The sequence below is a fragment of the Heteronotia binoei genome, chromosome 16, assembly GCF_032191835.1.
Source record: "Heteronotia binoei isolate CCM8104 ecotype False Entrance Well chromosome 16, APGP_CSIRO_Hbin_v1, whole genome shotgun sequence".
Lineage (NCBI taxonomy): Eukaryota > Metazoa > Chordata > Lepidosauria > Squamata > Gekkonidae > Heteronotia > Heteronotia binoei.
Genome location: NC_083238.1, coordinates 54,243,067 through 54,259,864, shown reverse-complemented (window position 1 = coordinate 54,259,864; position 16,798 = coordinate 54,243,067). Strand labels below are relative to the sequence as shown.

At 43.2% G+C, this 16,798-nt stretch overlaps 1 non-coding gene across 1 annotated transcript; it reads left to right on the top strand.

Moving 5' to 3' along the window:
* The first annotated feature begins 342 nt into the window (after positions 1 to 342).
* TRNAA-AGC (transfer RNA alanine (anticodon AGC)) lies at positions 343 to 419 on the top strand. Its single transcript has one exon. It is a non-coding gene; the product is annotated as a tRNA-Ala (tRNA).
* The last annotated feature ends 16,379 nt before the right edge of the window (positions 420 to 16,798 follow it).

The following is a 16,798-nucleotide window of genomic DNA, read 5'->3' as shown; positions in this document are numbered from 1 at the left end:
CATCCTTGGCATGACTTCAGCTCAGTGGTAGAGCCTCTGCTTGGCATGTAGAAGGTCCCAGGTTCAGTCCCCAGCATCTCACTTAAAAGGGTTCAGGTGGAAGGTGATGGGAAAGACCTCTGCCTGAGACCCTGGAGAGCTGCTGCCATTCTGAGGAGACAACATTGACCTTGATGGATCAATAGCGGGGAGAGGCTGTGGCTCAATGGTAGAGCACCTGCTTAGCATGCAGAAAGTCCCAGGTTCAATCCCCGGCATCTCTAATTAAAAAGACCAGTCAAGAGACCCTGGAGAGCTGCTGCCATTCTGAGGAGACAACATTGATCTTGATGGATCAATAGTGGGGAGAGGCTGTGGCTCAATGGTAGAGCACCTGCTTAGCATGCAGAAGGTCCCAGGTTCAATCCCTGGCATCCCCAGTTCAAAAGACCAGGAGGTAGGTGATGGGAAAGACCTCTGCCTGAGACCCTGGAGAGCCACTGAGAATCTGAGTAGGCAATGGGTGTTTTTTCATTCAGTTTGATCCAGATTTTTAGAGTCTTCAAATTGCCTGCCACCGTTCCACTTTAATTATTTTCCTTTTACATTTGTGGATTTGCTCTGCTCATTTTTGTAGCCAAACTTCTATATTTCCTGCTGAAAACGTTTCAATTGGGGGGGGGGGGAGTCTCTGATCAGAGGGCAGATGGAATATCAGTGCTTAGTTAAATGTATACGATTGCATGGAAATCGTGTCAACACTGCAAAAACAATACAAATTTAAATTACAAGATGAGGCGAGCAATGATATGTAAAAATTTCAAGTACTGTCAGTTCTCATGCAGATTACTGCACCTTGTGGCTTTTGGAGGAGTTTTTTAAAATGCATGAAAGCTTCTACAATACAAGTTTGAAACGCCTGTAGAGAAATGACCAGATCAAAACTAGTTTTGAGAAAAACGTTGCAGCAGCAGCGCCAGAACTCATCTCACCAAAACAAATGTAGATGCTTCGGGCAGCAACGATGCAAAACAGTTGTGAGAACGTTAGGTAATGTAAAAGGTGAGTTTCCAACACGGTGATAGTCACAAACTGCCAGTGTAAAAACACCCAATGCTGACTTTCATATTTTGATATGAATAACTAAATACAATTCATGTAGTTCAACTTAAAAGTTCTTTTGATATATTGACATCTAGTCAAACATAAGAGTCCTGACCCTCTTCTTATTCTCCACCAATCATTTTAAATGGGCATCAGCTCAGTTGCCAAGTGTGGTCTGGGAAACACTTGGAGCTCTGGTGGTTAGGGTTACCAAGACCCTCTGCTGCTCCATTGGGGGACTCTATTCCCCCAGAGTGATGATCTAGGATTTGCAGTAAAAACTCTATGGTACCATAGAGTTTTACCACGAATCCTAGAGCATCCTTGGCATGACACGCCGGTGTGGTGACGTCACTTCTGGGTGACATCATCATGTGGGGCACGTCATGTAGCGATGGGGCTCTTTGAGGGCGGAGCTCCCCCCGGTGGTCTGCTGTTTGCCGGCGGGAGCTTGGTAGCCCTACTGGTGGTAGAGACTGGAGAGGGCAGAGTTTGAGGAGGGGAGGGATTTCAGTGGAGTATAATGCCATAGAGTTCACCCTCCAAAGCAGTCATTTTCTACTAGGTGGGGAAATGCTACAACCAACAATCTGAACCTATCATCTCAGCCTCCACCGCACAGTGTCCTGACAAAGCAAAAGTCTCTTAGTTCCTGGGATTTCCCCAAACAAAACAAACAGTTTGAAAATGCCCAGTTACTTCTGGAAAGATATAGATGACTAGTAAAAAGTAGCAGTACTTATCTAAAGAAGTGAGCAAGGACTCACAAAATTCCTACCCTGTCACAATTTTTGTTAGTCTTTAATGTGCTACTGGACTCTTGCTCTTTTCTACTATGACAGGAAGACTAAGAGGGCTCCCCATCTGGATCTACTAAAAGGTAATCATACCAAAAGTGACTCAGTTTTTAATAACAGCATTGTACAAGTTTATTACTGCAAGTCATATAAAATCAGTTTTCATCATATACTAACACTGGAGAAGATACTAAAAACTGTAAATCTGTTTTATAGTGAATTTTCCATCTTTTTTTTTAATGAAAGCTATTAGCTCTGTGCTAGAATAAAAGTGACTACAGAGCAGACCATGGTTATAACCAGTGTTTCCTCTAAGCTGAGTTAGCATGAGCTAGCCCACAGATTTTTAGTCTCCACTTCACACATTTTTGTCTTAGCTCAGGAAAAATGGCCCCAAAGTACAATAATTTATGCAGTCACTCACAACTTCAATACCACCAGCTCACAAAGTAGAATTTTTGCTCACAAGACTCTGCAGCTTAGAGGGAACATTGGTTATAACAGTTGTTAAAAACAAATTTAGATCCAGCACATATGACCATAAGATATTCTGATTTAAAAAAACAAAAAAAGCTAGGTACACGGAACCATTTTCTAACCAAAAGATTTTAAGAACAGCAAATCCAGCAGAATCAGGCAGTATTCCGCTGCCTTTTGCACAGGTGCAATTTCAGAGTGATAAATACAGATTATCAGATGATCATCTTCATCCATGTGATCCCCAAGAGCAGAAGGACACCACGGTTTTAATTTACCAGATGCTTTAAAAATGCATTATGTTAAACTCACGGGTCGGAATCGCTTTTTTAAGTATCACAGATGCCTCGAAATCACAAAAAAGAAATCACATCAGAAAGCATGCGGTGTAAACCTCCTGTTAGCCTTCTGATACATAGCAGCACGCAGCAAAGAAGTTATCTTGCATTTTAAAAGTTTCTGACAAATTGCCACGGTGTGTTCCATGAGTTTTGCTTAAGAAGAACAATATCAGCAACAAAGCAGTCGTGGGTAACAACACAGAACCCATGCACCAGAAGGCTTATTAATAATATTATGTGAGATAAATATATAGCCAATGAAAAGTATAGCTTTGTTTGGAAAAAAGATATTCAGGTCGTTTTGAAATCAGCAAAAAACAAATCCAAGGCATGGCGTATTTGTACCCGTTCCATTCAAGAGCCTTCAAATTACACTTTTATTGATATTAAATGACAATTCTGAACGGCTGGTTTCTTACATTTCTAGTAAGCTGCTCTAGGATTACTTTATTTAGATGCAACACCATGCACAAATGCTGATTCTAAATATAACTGCTGAACTCTCGGTGACTTCTGTCCACATAAATAGGACATAACAAGCTATTAAATCTTCCTTACAACAAACTGTCCTATGCCAAAATAGTTGCTCAGGATTTTTTGAACGGCAACTGAAAGATTCGGGAATCAAAAAGTGGCAGCATCAAATAGAGATCCTTAAAACTGCTTTATAAATGTCGCCTTGGAGGAATAGAGACATAGTACCTCGTTCCAGTACAGAATCAAGCGCTTGCTCAAAACCCATGATTATAACGGGTTAAATATATTTAACTCCGTTGGACTGAGGCCATTATGCATTCTACTTTCCATTTGAGAAGTGAAAAAAAAAGTCACTTCGGCTATTTAAAATGCCACTCGTGTACATGATGGCCTTGATCCAGAGATCTTCTTGCATAGCAACCGGTCACACATCTGCTGCATATGGGAGGAAATCTCCCACCCATCCAGCGCAAAGAGATTATCGCTGCTATCAGTTTTAACACTGTTCACCTAGTGAGGGAGACATAGCATGGATGAACATTAAGCGAATCCGACTCCGGGTGGCAAAAGTAGCAATGTTAACTTTGCATTTTCATACGAAGTAGTAAGAAATCAAAACCTCTAGCAAGTCGAAGGAACATCTATCAATCATAATGTGGGCCCCATTCCCTGCTTGTAATTCGAATGCAGAAATAGAAGAAGCTAGAAGATATTGGATTTATATCCCGCCCTCCACTCCGAAGAGTCTCAGAGCGGCTCACAATCTCCTTTATCTTCCTCCCCCACAACAGACACCCTGTGAGGTGGGTGGGGCTGAGAGGGCTCTCACAGCAGCTGCCCTTTCAAGGACAACCTCTGCCAGAGCTATGGCTGACCCAAGGCCATTCCAGCAGGTGCAAGTGGAGGAGTGGGGAATCAAACCCGGTTCTCCCAGATAAGAGTCCGCACACTTAACCACTACACCAAACTGGCTCTCCAGTTTTCTCCTCTCCTCTCCATTTTCCTCCTCTCCTGCATAAGAAAGATATGCCCGGGCGTTAGGAATGCCACCTTCTAGGCAGGGCCTGGAGATTACAATGATTTAGAGATCAATTCCCCTGGAGATAACGGCTGCTTCAGGTAGGCTTGCCAATCCCCAGGTGGGGACAGGGGATCCTCTAGTTTGGAGGACCTCCCCCCACTTCAGGGCTATCAGAAAGCGGGGTGGGGGAGGGAAATATCTGCTGGGCACTTCATTATATCCTATGGAGACTGATTCCCACAGAGTATCATGGAGAAATGATACACGGGTATCTGGGGCTCTGAAGGTGTTTTTGGGGGGTAGAGGCACCAAATTTTCAGTATAAGATCCAGTACCTCTCCTCAAAACATCCCCCAAAGTTTTAAAAAAGATTGGACCATGGGCTCTAATTCTATGAGCCCCCAAAGAAGGTGCCCCTATCCTTCATTATTTCCAGTGGAGGGAAGGCATTCAAAAGGTGTGCGGTCCCTTTCAATGTGATGGCCAGAACTCCCTTTGGAATTCGATTATGCTTGTCACACCTTTGGTCCTGGCTCCACACCTATGGTCTCCTGGCTCCACCCCCAAAGTCCTCAGATATTTGTTGAATCGAACCTGGCAACCCTAGCTTCAGAGGATGGACTCTATGCCAAACTTCCCAGGTTCTACCCTCAAATTTCCAGGAATTTCCCAATCCAGAGTTTAGGGTTTCCAACCTCCAGGTGGTGGCTGGAGGTCTCTGGGGATTACAACTGATCTTCAGGTGACAGATATCCGTTCACCTGGAGAAAATGGCTGCTTTGGAGGCGGATTCGATGGCATTATACCCCATTGAAACACCTCCCCAAACCCTGCTGTCTTCAGGATCAACCCCCAAAATCTCCAGGTATTTCCCAGCTCAGAACTGGCTACCAGAGTTGGCAGGCCTTTGTTGATAAAGTTGGAATTGATCTATCATTTGCCTTCTTTCTCCCCATTTTCATTCTTCTACCTTCCATACTTTTCTAAACCACTGATTATTTGGCTGAAATGTAGACTGCCTCCAATGTTTGACTATGACCATTTTTGCTACTACAATTCAATTATTTATTACCACTTGTAGATTATCCAGTAAAGCTATTTTCTTTTTTAAAAAGTAGCAGAGAAGAACTCAAGAACTCAGTAAAAGAGTAATTGTGCACAGCATTTACAAAGGAATAATTATCTACCTACTTTAAAAACTTTCATTTAATCATTTATTCACCTTAGTGTGATATCCAACTTCTGAATGATTTATAAGCAGTTTATTATCTGAATTGAGAAATACAGTTAAACAATACAAATACTATAAAGCTCAAAATCAAACTTGCATTTCCCCTTTTCTTTTTTGGCTATGATATTGCCATGAATTCACTAAATAACATTTCATTTGATGATGGGAGTTTTTAACTGTATCTTTTATAAGAGAACCATTCCGAAGTCTGTAAAAGGTAGTACTCAAAAATTTTGCTTCTGAAATATTCTCACACAAATTAAAGTTAAGCAGATTTATTTACTTCATTTATTCCTTACCTTTCTCCCAATGTGGAACTTAATATGGCTTACTCCGTTCCTCTATATTTTATTTTTAGAACAACTCTGAAATAAATTGGGCAGGGAGTGTGTGATTAGCAGTTGGGTTAGAACGGATGAAAGGAAGGACTTCTTCACCCAAAGGGTGATTAACACATGGAATTCACTGCCACAGGAGGTGGTGGCAGCTACAAGCACAGACAGCTTCAAGAGGGGATTGGATAAACATATGGAGCAGAGGTCCATCAGTGGCTATTGGCCACAAGTTATAGCTGGAACTGTCTGTCTGGAGCAGTGATGCTCTGTGTTCTTGGTGCTGGGGGCGGGGCAACAGTGGGAGAGCTTCTAGTGTCCTGGTCCCACTGGTGGACCTTCTGTTGTCCTGTTCTCACTAGTGGACTGACAGAGTGTTAGACTGGATGGGTCACTGGCCTGATCCAATATGACTTCTCTTATGAAAACAAATCAGCCAGTATCATAATGCCCCTGTATAAATTGATGGTGCGGTCTCATTTGGAGTACTGTGCGCAATTCTGGTCACCGCACCTCAAAAAGGATATTATAGCATTGGAAAAAGTCCAGAAAAGGGCAACTAGAATGATTAAAGGTTTAGAACACTTTCCCTATGAAGATAGGTTAAAACGCTTGGGGCTCTTTAGCTTGGAGAAATGTCGACTGCGGGGTGGCGTGATAGAGGTTTACAAGGTTATGCATGGGATGGAGAAAGTAGAGAAAGAAGTCCTTTTCTCCCTTTCTCACAATGCAAGAACTCGTGGGCATTCAATGAAATTGCTGAGCAGTCAGGTTAAAACAGATAAAAGGAAGTACTTCTTCACCCAAAAGGTGATTAATATGTGGAATTCACTGCCACAGGAGGTGGTGGCGGCTACAAGCTTAGCCAGCTTCAAGAAGGGATTGGATAAAAATATGGAGCAGAGGTCCATCAGTGGCTATTAGCCACAGTGTGTGTGTATGTGTGTGTGTGTATTTTGGCCACTGTGTGACCCAGAGTGTTGGACTGGATGGGCCGTTGGCCTGATCCAACATGGCTTCTCTTATGTTCTTATGTGACTCAGTGTTGGACTGGATGGGCCATTGGCCTGATCCAACATGGCTTCTGTTATGTGACCCAGAATGTTGGACTGGATGGGTCATTGGCCTGATCCAACATGGCTTCCCTTATGTTCTTATGCTTTTATGACTAATCAATGGTTGTCCAGCAGCCATCAATGACAGACCGGTCATTCATACCTGGGTCTTGCAGATATTTGTCTGACATTCTAACTACTACAGTACACAAAGTTTTTAAATTGTGGGCAATCAGGTTCTTAGTAAATCTTTATATTCACTGCTTTACCAGATAGTTTTTAGATTCATGCGGATAGCTGTGTTGGTCTGAAGCAATAGAACAAAGTTTGAGCCCAGTGGCAATTTTAAGATCGACATAGTTTAATTCTAGGTAGAAGCGTTCATGTGCATGTATGCACGCTAAGGCTTACACCCAGAATTAAACTTTGTCAGTCTTAGAGGTGCCACTTGACTCAAAAGATACACTCTTTAATCTGGAAAAAATGGGGGGAAATCTCAGAGAAATTCCAAGTGTATTGAGACAATATATGGTAGACATCTTCTGTTTATAACACTCGATGAGATTTTCTCTCGCTGAACTTGTAAACTCATGGGAGACAAATGACTCAGAAAACATAGTGAATGAATTAAAGCTGAAATTCCTGAATGCATGAATTAACAAAATGCTCTGGGCTTGAGTACCACGTTTTTAACAATGCAGCTGCCGTGTCCATTGGCCTTTCTGCTTCCAGAAATTAATCTCTTACGTAAATTGTAACACTCAGCTATTGTACTTCCATTCTGTTCTGAGTGATGACTTAATAATGCTTCACAGTTGCATGACATTTCATTAACAACACTCTCTTCTGCTCCAGATTGAAAACGAATGAGTAAGTAAATATATTTCATATACAAGTCACGAGTACTGAAAAGATCCTTGATCCAATGCTAAAGAGGTCTAATTCAATTCATAACATAACCTCAGAGTGCTATGTTAAATGTTATGCGTGGCCACAGAATAGAATGCATTACAGCAGGGGTGTCAGACATGCGGCCCAAGGGCCGAATCAGGCCCCTGGAAAGCTTCTATCACGCCCACGAGCAACTCACTGTCGTCTGCTTCCTGCTCCCTCTTTTGCTTCTTTCTGCATCACAACTTGCTTTGCCAGGCTTGCTCAATTGCACAGCAGCTATGGAGCAAAGCTCCTCCCTTGAGGAGGAAGTGGGGGAAGGAGAGCTAGCTTTGCCAGGCGCTCTCAGTTGCACAGCAGAGCTACTAAACAAAGACTCTCTTCCTTCTGCTGGCTGAGGCTTGACAAGCCAGTGAGGTGGATTAGGCTGAGTGTGTGTGTCTGTGTCTTTTATAAATTTTATATCTCCCCTACCCAGGCCTCAGATTCAGCAGGAGCTCACAGGAGTGCAGCCCCTGAACCTTCCTGATGATTCCCCCTCTTCCTCCCCACCTACCCTGTCCATTGAATAGTAGGTGCAGCTGCATAACAATCCCTGGATTAGGAGAGCGGGCAGCCATCCAGCCATCAGGGGCTTTGCCACACCCCCAGCAGTCCTCATTAACCCCTGAAGAAGCCCACACCACCCGTTCTCCACTTCTTATGTGATTTTGGGTGGCAGGTGGCTTGCTGGCCTTTTGACTTGGGGGGGGCAGCCCAGGAGAGCCCCAGGTGAGCAAGGCCTGCTTGGGCTGGCTGGATTGCTAGCCAGCCGAAGCAGGCTTCGCTCACCCAGGGCTGTCCTTTCTTGCATCAGGTTGCTTTTGGCTGGGGGGGGGGCAGCTTATGCTAATGAGTCATGCTAATGAGCTCTGCCACCTATTTTTCTACAAAACAACCCCTGCCCCTACCTCGCATTATAGTTTATGACACACATGGCCCGGCCTGACAAAGTGAAGATCCAGCCCTCATAACAAATGAGTTCGACACCCCTGCATTACAGTCTACAGGTGTTCTAACCATTCATTATTATTAACAATAATAGTTTGTATTCCTCCTTTCTTCTAGGGCAGTTGTCCACAACATTTATGGCACCAAGGACCGGTTTTGTGGAAGACAATTTTTCCATGGACCGGTGGGGGTGGGGGTGCTGGGTTTTCTGCTGCCCCCGGCTGCCCCCACACCCACACCCCATCCCTGCCACCCACGGGGGTCTTTAAATGAGGTGTAGGCAAAGGTCACTGCCGTGCTGACGCTTCCACCCACCTGGGACTCAGGTGAATGAAAGAGGTAGTGCTTCGGAGTGAGGCTGCCCTGCCTCTTTCATCCGCCTGCCACAGGAGGTGGTGGCGGCTACAAGCATAGACAGCTTCAAGAGGGGATTGGATAAGCATATGGAGCAGAGATCCATCAGTGGCTATTGGCCACAGCGTATTGCTGGAACTCTCTGTCTGGGGTGGGGATGCTCTGTATTCTTGGTGCTTGTGGGGGGCAGAGTGGGAGGGCTTCTTGTGTCCTGGCCCCACTGGTGGAGCTCCTTGGTTATTTGGCCACCGTGTGACACAGAGCGTTGGCCTGGATGGGCCACTGGCCTGATCCAACATGGCTTCTCTTATGTTCTTATGTGACACAGAGTGTTGGACTGGATGGGCCATTGGCCTGATCCAACATGGCTTCTCTTATGTTCTTATGTGACACAGAGTGTTGGACTGGATGGGCCACTGGCCTGATCCAACATGGCTTCTCTTATGTTCTTATGTGACACAGAGTGTTGGACTGGATGGGCCATTGGCCTGATCCAACATGGCTTCTCTTATGTTCTTATGTGACACAGAGTGTTGGACTGGATGGGCCACTGGCCTGATCCAACATGGCTTCTCTTATGTTCTTATGTGACACAGAGTGTTGGACTGGATGGGCCATTGGCCTGATCCAACATGGTTTCTCTTATGTTCTTATGTGACTCAGAGTGTTGGACTGGATCCCTCTCATAGGGATGCCAGCCTCCAAGTGGGACCTGGGGATCCCCTGGAATTGCAGCTCATTTTCAGACAACAGAGATCAGTTCCCGCGGAGAAAATGGATGCTTTGAAGAGGGGCAACTCTGTGGCTTTTTACCCCACTGAGGTCCCTGTCCTTCCCAGGCTCCACCCACAAATCTCCAGGACTTTCCCAATCTGGATCTGGCAGCCCTACTCTCCAGGTTTCAACCCCAAATCTGCAGAAATGTCTCCACCTGGAGATCACAACCCTAGAGCCATAGCATGGGAGTTGTGGTAAGGAGAGGAATTTGGTGAAAACATTTCTTTCTTCTTCAGCTGGTAGAGAAAGCACAACAAATCTCATCCAGTTCCTATTTCTTATTGCACTCCCCTGCCATTTTGATTATGTTGATCTGTCCTTCAGCGCGGAAGTTTAAGAGAGAGACAGAGAACTGCTGTGGGAATGGAAGACAGGGAAAGAGCCAGCTGTGGAGTCTTGTGAGCCGAAATTCTACTTTGCAAGCTACCAAAATTAAAGCTGTGAGTTACTAGCATTAAAATTTTGAGCTACTGCATCAATTAGTTTGCTCTGGGGCCATTTTTCCTTATCTAAGACAAAAACGTGTGAGCCGGAGGCTAAAAAACTGAGCTCGCTCACACTAACTCAGCTTAGAGGGAGCCCTGCTGGGGACTTTGGGGGTGGAGCCAGGAGCAAGGTTGTGAGAAGCAGAATTGAACTCCAAAGGGAGTTCTGACCATCACATTTCAAGGGGCTACTGCACACCTTTTAAATGTCTTCCCTCCACTGTAAATAATGAAGGAGAGGGGCACCTTCTTTTGGGGCTCATAGAATTGGACCCCCTAGTCCAGTGGTTCCCATCCTTTTTGGCACCAGGGACCAGTTTTGTGGAAGACAATTTTCCACGGACCAGGGGAGAGGGGCACAATGGTTTTGGGATGATATAATTGAGTACTTTATGTCTATTAGTTTGGTGTAATGGTTAAGTGTGCAGACTCTTATCTGGGAGAACCAGGTTTGATTCCCCACTCCTCCACATGCGGTTGCTGGAATGGCCTTGGGTCAGCCATAGCTCTCGCAGGAGTTGTCCTTAAAAGGGCACCTTTTGTGAGAGCTCTCTCAGCCCCACCTACTTCACAGGTGTCTGTTGTGGGGGAGGAAGGTAAAGGAGATTGTGAGCCCCTGTGGGACTCTGAAATTTGGAAGGGAGGGCAGGATATAAATCCAATGTCATTGTTGTCTTCTTTGTCTTCTTCTTATTATTACATTGTAATTATATAATGAAATAATTATAGAACTCACGACCCGGTTGCTAACAGGCCATGAACGAGTACCGGTCAACAGCCCGGGGGTTGGGGACCCATGCCCTAGTCCAATCTTTTTGAAACTTGGAGGGTATTTTAGAGAGAGGTACTGGATGCTATGCTGAAAATTTGGTGCCTCTCATAGGGAATAATGGAATGCCCAGCAGATATTTCCCCCCTCCACACTTTCTGATGACCCTGAAGGGGGGGCACTACAAACCAGGGGATCCCCTGCCCCCACCTGGGGATTGGCAACCCTAGTCTGCACCCAGCCAGTTCCTGAGCTTAATGGTTGTAGAAAGGGAATCCTTTTACATTTTTGCTCTCCACTGGGATCCATTTTCCAGTGGATCCAAGATGACCATTAGAGATATTGACCTAAATCCTATAACTGTAAAATACAGCTGCATTACAGCAAAAGTTTTAATTATGAGAATCTTTTGTAACGAAAGGTTAGATTATTTTATTGCCTTAAAACATTCCTTTTGCTTCTGCATCTGTTTACTGATAGTAAAAGAAACAGCTGCTCAAAACATAACAAACTAACAGGTGTAAACGGTTCACTGGAGACTTTTAAAACAGAAGCAAAACTCAGCTTTCCCTTCAAATGTTTTGAAATTATGTTCCAAATGCCATTTTCAGTACTGCATGCAGCTCATGTGTAGCATCTTTTCGTAGGCAACATCTATGAAATACATTTCCCTTAAGCTTAATGCAAGATTTCGTTTTTATCCTAGGCACATGCTGAACGAATTAGGTCAGATGTGTTCCATAAAATCGTTAGTCACACAACTGAGTAGGCTCTCTTGGCCAACTGTTGTATATCAAATTCACTGCAGAAAACCATGATAATTATGAAGTAACAGAGTATCCGATTCATAGCAGTAATATATCTCGTTCTTCGTTAAACTACGTACGATAATCAAGCCTGAAATTGTATATTGATGTAAAATAAGTCTCCCATATAATTTGCAGCCATGTGTTCTCAACAAAATGCAATATAATATTAAATATGTCCATTTTTAAACACTCAGTTATTCTAAATAGATGACATAGAGCGCTAGAATGTAAGTAAAAAGTGAAATTCTGCGGTGCTTTGTTTGAATTAAATAGACGTTTACCAATTAACTAATTTTACCAGTGATCAGAAATAATTAAGAAGAAAGGATAGAATAACTCATACATCAGTAAATAATACGACGTGGTGATGATTAATATGACTGTCTGTACTCAGATTCCAAAAGTAATAGACACTTTAAAGACAAAGACATCGCAAAGGTTTTTTTTGACTTTTATACTACACTTTATAGCTCCAAGTAGGCCTCAGTAGACAAACTGCAAACATTTTTTGGTACTCATCCAATGAGTAAAACTCTTTCCGAAGAACATAAAGAGGCACTGGCAAACCCAATAACTGTAGAAGAAATCCTTATATCGAAAAAAAAAATCTAAAATCTAACAAAGCTCCGGGCTCTGATAGGTTCACTGCAGAGTTTTATAAATGGTTTGCTGATATCATAGCAGAACCTTTAGCAGACACTTGCGATGCAGTCTGCCTATCCGGTCTACTTCCCCCTTCATGGTCACAGGCGTTGGTGATTGTCATCCCCAAAGCCAGTAAAGATCTGACTCAGGCAGCCTCCTATCGTCCAATATCTCTATTAAACACGGATTTTAAGATTTTTACTTCTATCTTGGCAAGAAGGCTTAATTCCTTTATAACGGAATACATAGATAAAGACCAAGTAGGATTCATGTCACAGAGAGATATTTCGGACAGCACTTTTAAACTGCTGACTATTTTGAACAAGTGCAAAGCTCAAAACCACTCTGCTGTTATGGTGTCATTAGATATCGAGAAAGCCTTCGATACAGTGGAAATTCCATATTTACAAATGTTGTTGAAACGCCTGGGTTTTGGAAACAACTTCATGACAGCTGTCAAGGCCATATATTCTGCACCAATAGCAAACCTGAAGGTTAACACTGTTACCTCTGAAACAATTAGACTGCAGTGAGGGATGCAACAGGGATGTCTTCTGTCACCCTTGCTGTTTGCCTTAGCCATAGAGCCACTAGCAACGATGATTAGGCGTGAACCTGATATACATGGAATGTATTTCCGAGATAAAGAATGTAAACTTTCATTATTTGCAGATGACTTATTCATTTTTCTCACACAACCTTTAGTGTCTCTGCCAAGACTTCAAAGTGTTTTAGACACCTTCAGTGAAGTATTGGGTCTTTGGATGAACCAATCTAAATCCTACCTATTAGCTTTTAATATAAATGCTTCTACAGAAAAAGTATTAAAGACGCAATCTTCCTATCAGTGGATTACAGAGGCGATGCCATATCTAGGAATACAAATACCTAAAAACCTAGATGACCTGAAGAAACTGAATTATGATGCTGTGGTAAAGGAAGTGGAGAAGGATCTTGTCAAATGGCATGCGATGTCACTCTCTTGGACTGACAGGTTCCATATTGTTAAAACATTTGTTCTCCCCAAATTTATATTTTTGTTTAGGACTCTCCCAATTGCACTGTTTTACACTTGTTTGCAGAAATGGCAAAATATGCTCTTAGGCTTCTTTTGGATGTACAAAACACATAGGATTGGAAGAAATACTCTACTTAGATATACAAAACAAGGTGGCATTGGTTTGCCAAATTTACATCAATATTACTCAGCCATTAAATTGGCAAATATCACAAGACTTTTACATCCTGCACTGGAGGCCGACTGGATATATTTGCAATCAGAACTTTTATATCAATTTAATGTTCAAGAAGTAATATGGCAAGCAGCCTCTGAAAGACCAAAATGTATTCAACAGAACATCTTACGTTCCTCTCTACTAGCTGAATGGGATAAACATCGGAAGAAACGCCTGCCCCCGCTGTCAAGATTTCAGACCTTTTTAAATCAGCCATGGTTTCAGCTGGGATGGCTGACAGATGATTTTAAACAGTGGAAAACAGCTTATCTTACAACTTTCAGAGATATCTCTTCTAAACAGAATTTACTCTCCAAAGTAGACTTGGAGCATAAATTAGGAAGTCCAATACCTTGGTTACAGTATTCCCAAATCTCTCATCTGTTTTTGGCTAAACAGATTCATAAAGTTTTTGCTTCAACCCTTGACAGGTTTTGAATCTATTTTGAAAGATACAGGGTCTACAGGAAAACACCTCATTTCCAATATATATGACCTGCGTTCTAGTTTTACATATGCTAAACCTCTTTCTTATCAGACTACTTGACAGAAAGATTGTTCCTCTGAGCTATCAGAAGATGACTGGGAATTCTTCTGGAAATCACCATCTTTTAACTCTAAAATACTGGAAGTGAAACTGCAAACATTTAAAATTATATCTCACGGGTACCTTACTCCTTTAAAACCGGCAAGAATAACCAAGTCGTCCTCTTCCACATGCTGGAGACAATGTGGGTTAGTGGAAGATTATATGCATTGTTGGTTGTCTTTCGCAGTTGTTAAAGACTTCTGGACTCTGGTTGTGACACAAATAAAAACAATTACCCAAATACATATGACATTAACACCAGACCATCTTTTCTTGCATCACTGGGCATCTCATCAATATACTACCGCAACAATTGAAAGAGGCTCTGTATTATTTTATGCAGCAAAATTTATAATTGCTAAACATTGGAAGTATTAAACACCACTAACGCTAGCACAGTGGCATGGGAAACTGTGGGATATGTACATATTAGCTAAAGTTACTGATAACATCAAATATTTAGAAAACTGCAATGTTCAAACCAATTTCACTTCAGTGTGGTTACCTATCTTAGAACATCTAATTGAAGTTAGAGACATTCCTAAACAAGTAAATGATTTAGGTTTATGGTAACAGTTTTCTTGAATGGTGCTTATTACATGGATATGATGCATCATTATTGTTGTAACTGTTCAGATTGACTATACTTGAAATAATAATTTAACAATTACATAATAAAAAAAAAATATGACTGTACTTACTGTGGGTTTTTTTTTTTCAGTTACTTCAGCTTTATACACAGAGGAATAAGATCAGATCCTGCAGTTAAAAAAAGAGAGAGATTCTATATCCAGAGATGGTAATGTATATAAACTACTGAGAACAGTGAGCAGGAGGCGTGTTAAACTGAGGAATTGCCACACTGAACTTTGTCTATGGTTGCCAGGGCTTGTTTTTGTAGCAGGAACTCCTTTGCATATTAGGCCACACACCCCTGATGCAGCCAATCCTCCAAGAGCTTACAGCAGGCCTTGTACAATTCAAGTGCTCTGCTCAGTTTTCACTATACACAATGGCTTTCTCATTGAGAAAACCATTGTGCATAGTGAAAATTCCTCATTGAGACATTTCTCGTTGAGAAAGCCATATGAGCCCCGAAGGGCATTGTGATCGGCCAACCAACAACTTCTGGTCATCTAGGGTTGCCAAGTCCAATTCAAGAAATATCTGGGGACTTTGGGGGTGGAGCCAGGAGACTTTGGGCGTGGGGCCAGGAGACATGGGGGCAGAGCCAGGAGCAAGGGTGTGACAAGCATAATTGAACTCCGAGTTCTGGCCATCATATTTAAAGAGATAGCACACTTTTTAAAACGCCTTCTTTCCATAGAAAATAATGAAGGATAGGGGCACCTTCTTTTGGGGCTCATAGAATTGGACCCCCTGGTCCAATCCTTTTGAAACTTGGGAGGTATTTTGGGGAGAGGCACTAGATGCTATACTTGAAATCTGGCACCTCTACCTCAAAAAACAGCCCCCCCAGAGCCCCCAATACCTGCAGATCGATTCCCCATCATTCCCTATGGGAATTGTTCATGGAGGTGCATGATGGCTGTGGGGGTGGGACTTCCCCCGCCGGCCAGCTGGCTGGGGGAGGGGGGAAGCCTGTAAAACCAGGGGATCCCCCGCTGGGATCTGGGGTTTGGGAAGCCTATGGTCATCCCTGGCCCCAAGGACATCTGACTTGCCTCGGCTAGGGCCAGGGCCTTTTCAGCCCTGGCCCCAGCCTGGTAGAATCAGCTCCTGGTGGAGGTGCGGGCCCTGCAGGATTTGTTACCCTTCCACAGGGCCTGCAAGACACAGCTCTTCTGCCAGGTGTTTAGTTGAGGCAGGCGAGCTTCCTCTACTCTGTTGCCTATACCATTGGCTGCGCTCCCCCACAGTGATCTATCATCTGAACTTTTATATTCGGGCCACTGAATGATTACACCTAAAGTTGTACTATGTGCCGCCCGCCTCTGTTACTTAATGTTGATGTAATGCTGTTGTTTTAAATTGCATTTATTGGTTTTTATTGATTTTATTATATGTGACTGGTTTTTATCCGTATGTGATAGGGTTGCCAAGTTCAATTCAATAAATATCTGGGGACTTTGGGGGTGGAGCCAGGAGACTTTGGGGGTGGAGCCAGGAGCAAGGGTGTGACAAATATAATTGAACTCCAAGGGAGTTCTGGCCATCACATTTAAAGGGACCACACACCTTTTAAAATGCCTTCTTTCCACAGGAAATAATGAAGGATAGGGGCACCTTCTTTTGGGGCTCATAGAATTGGACCCCCTGGTCCAATTGTTCTGAAACTTGGGGGGGGGGATTTTGGGGAGAGGCACTAGATGCTATACTGAAAATGTGGTGCCTCTACCTCAAGAAACAGCCCCTCCCAGAGCCCCTGATCAATTCCCCATTATACCCTATGAGAATCGATCTCCACGTAGGGAATAAT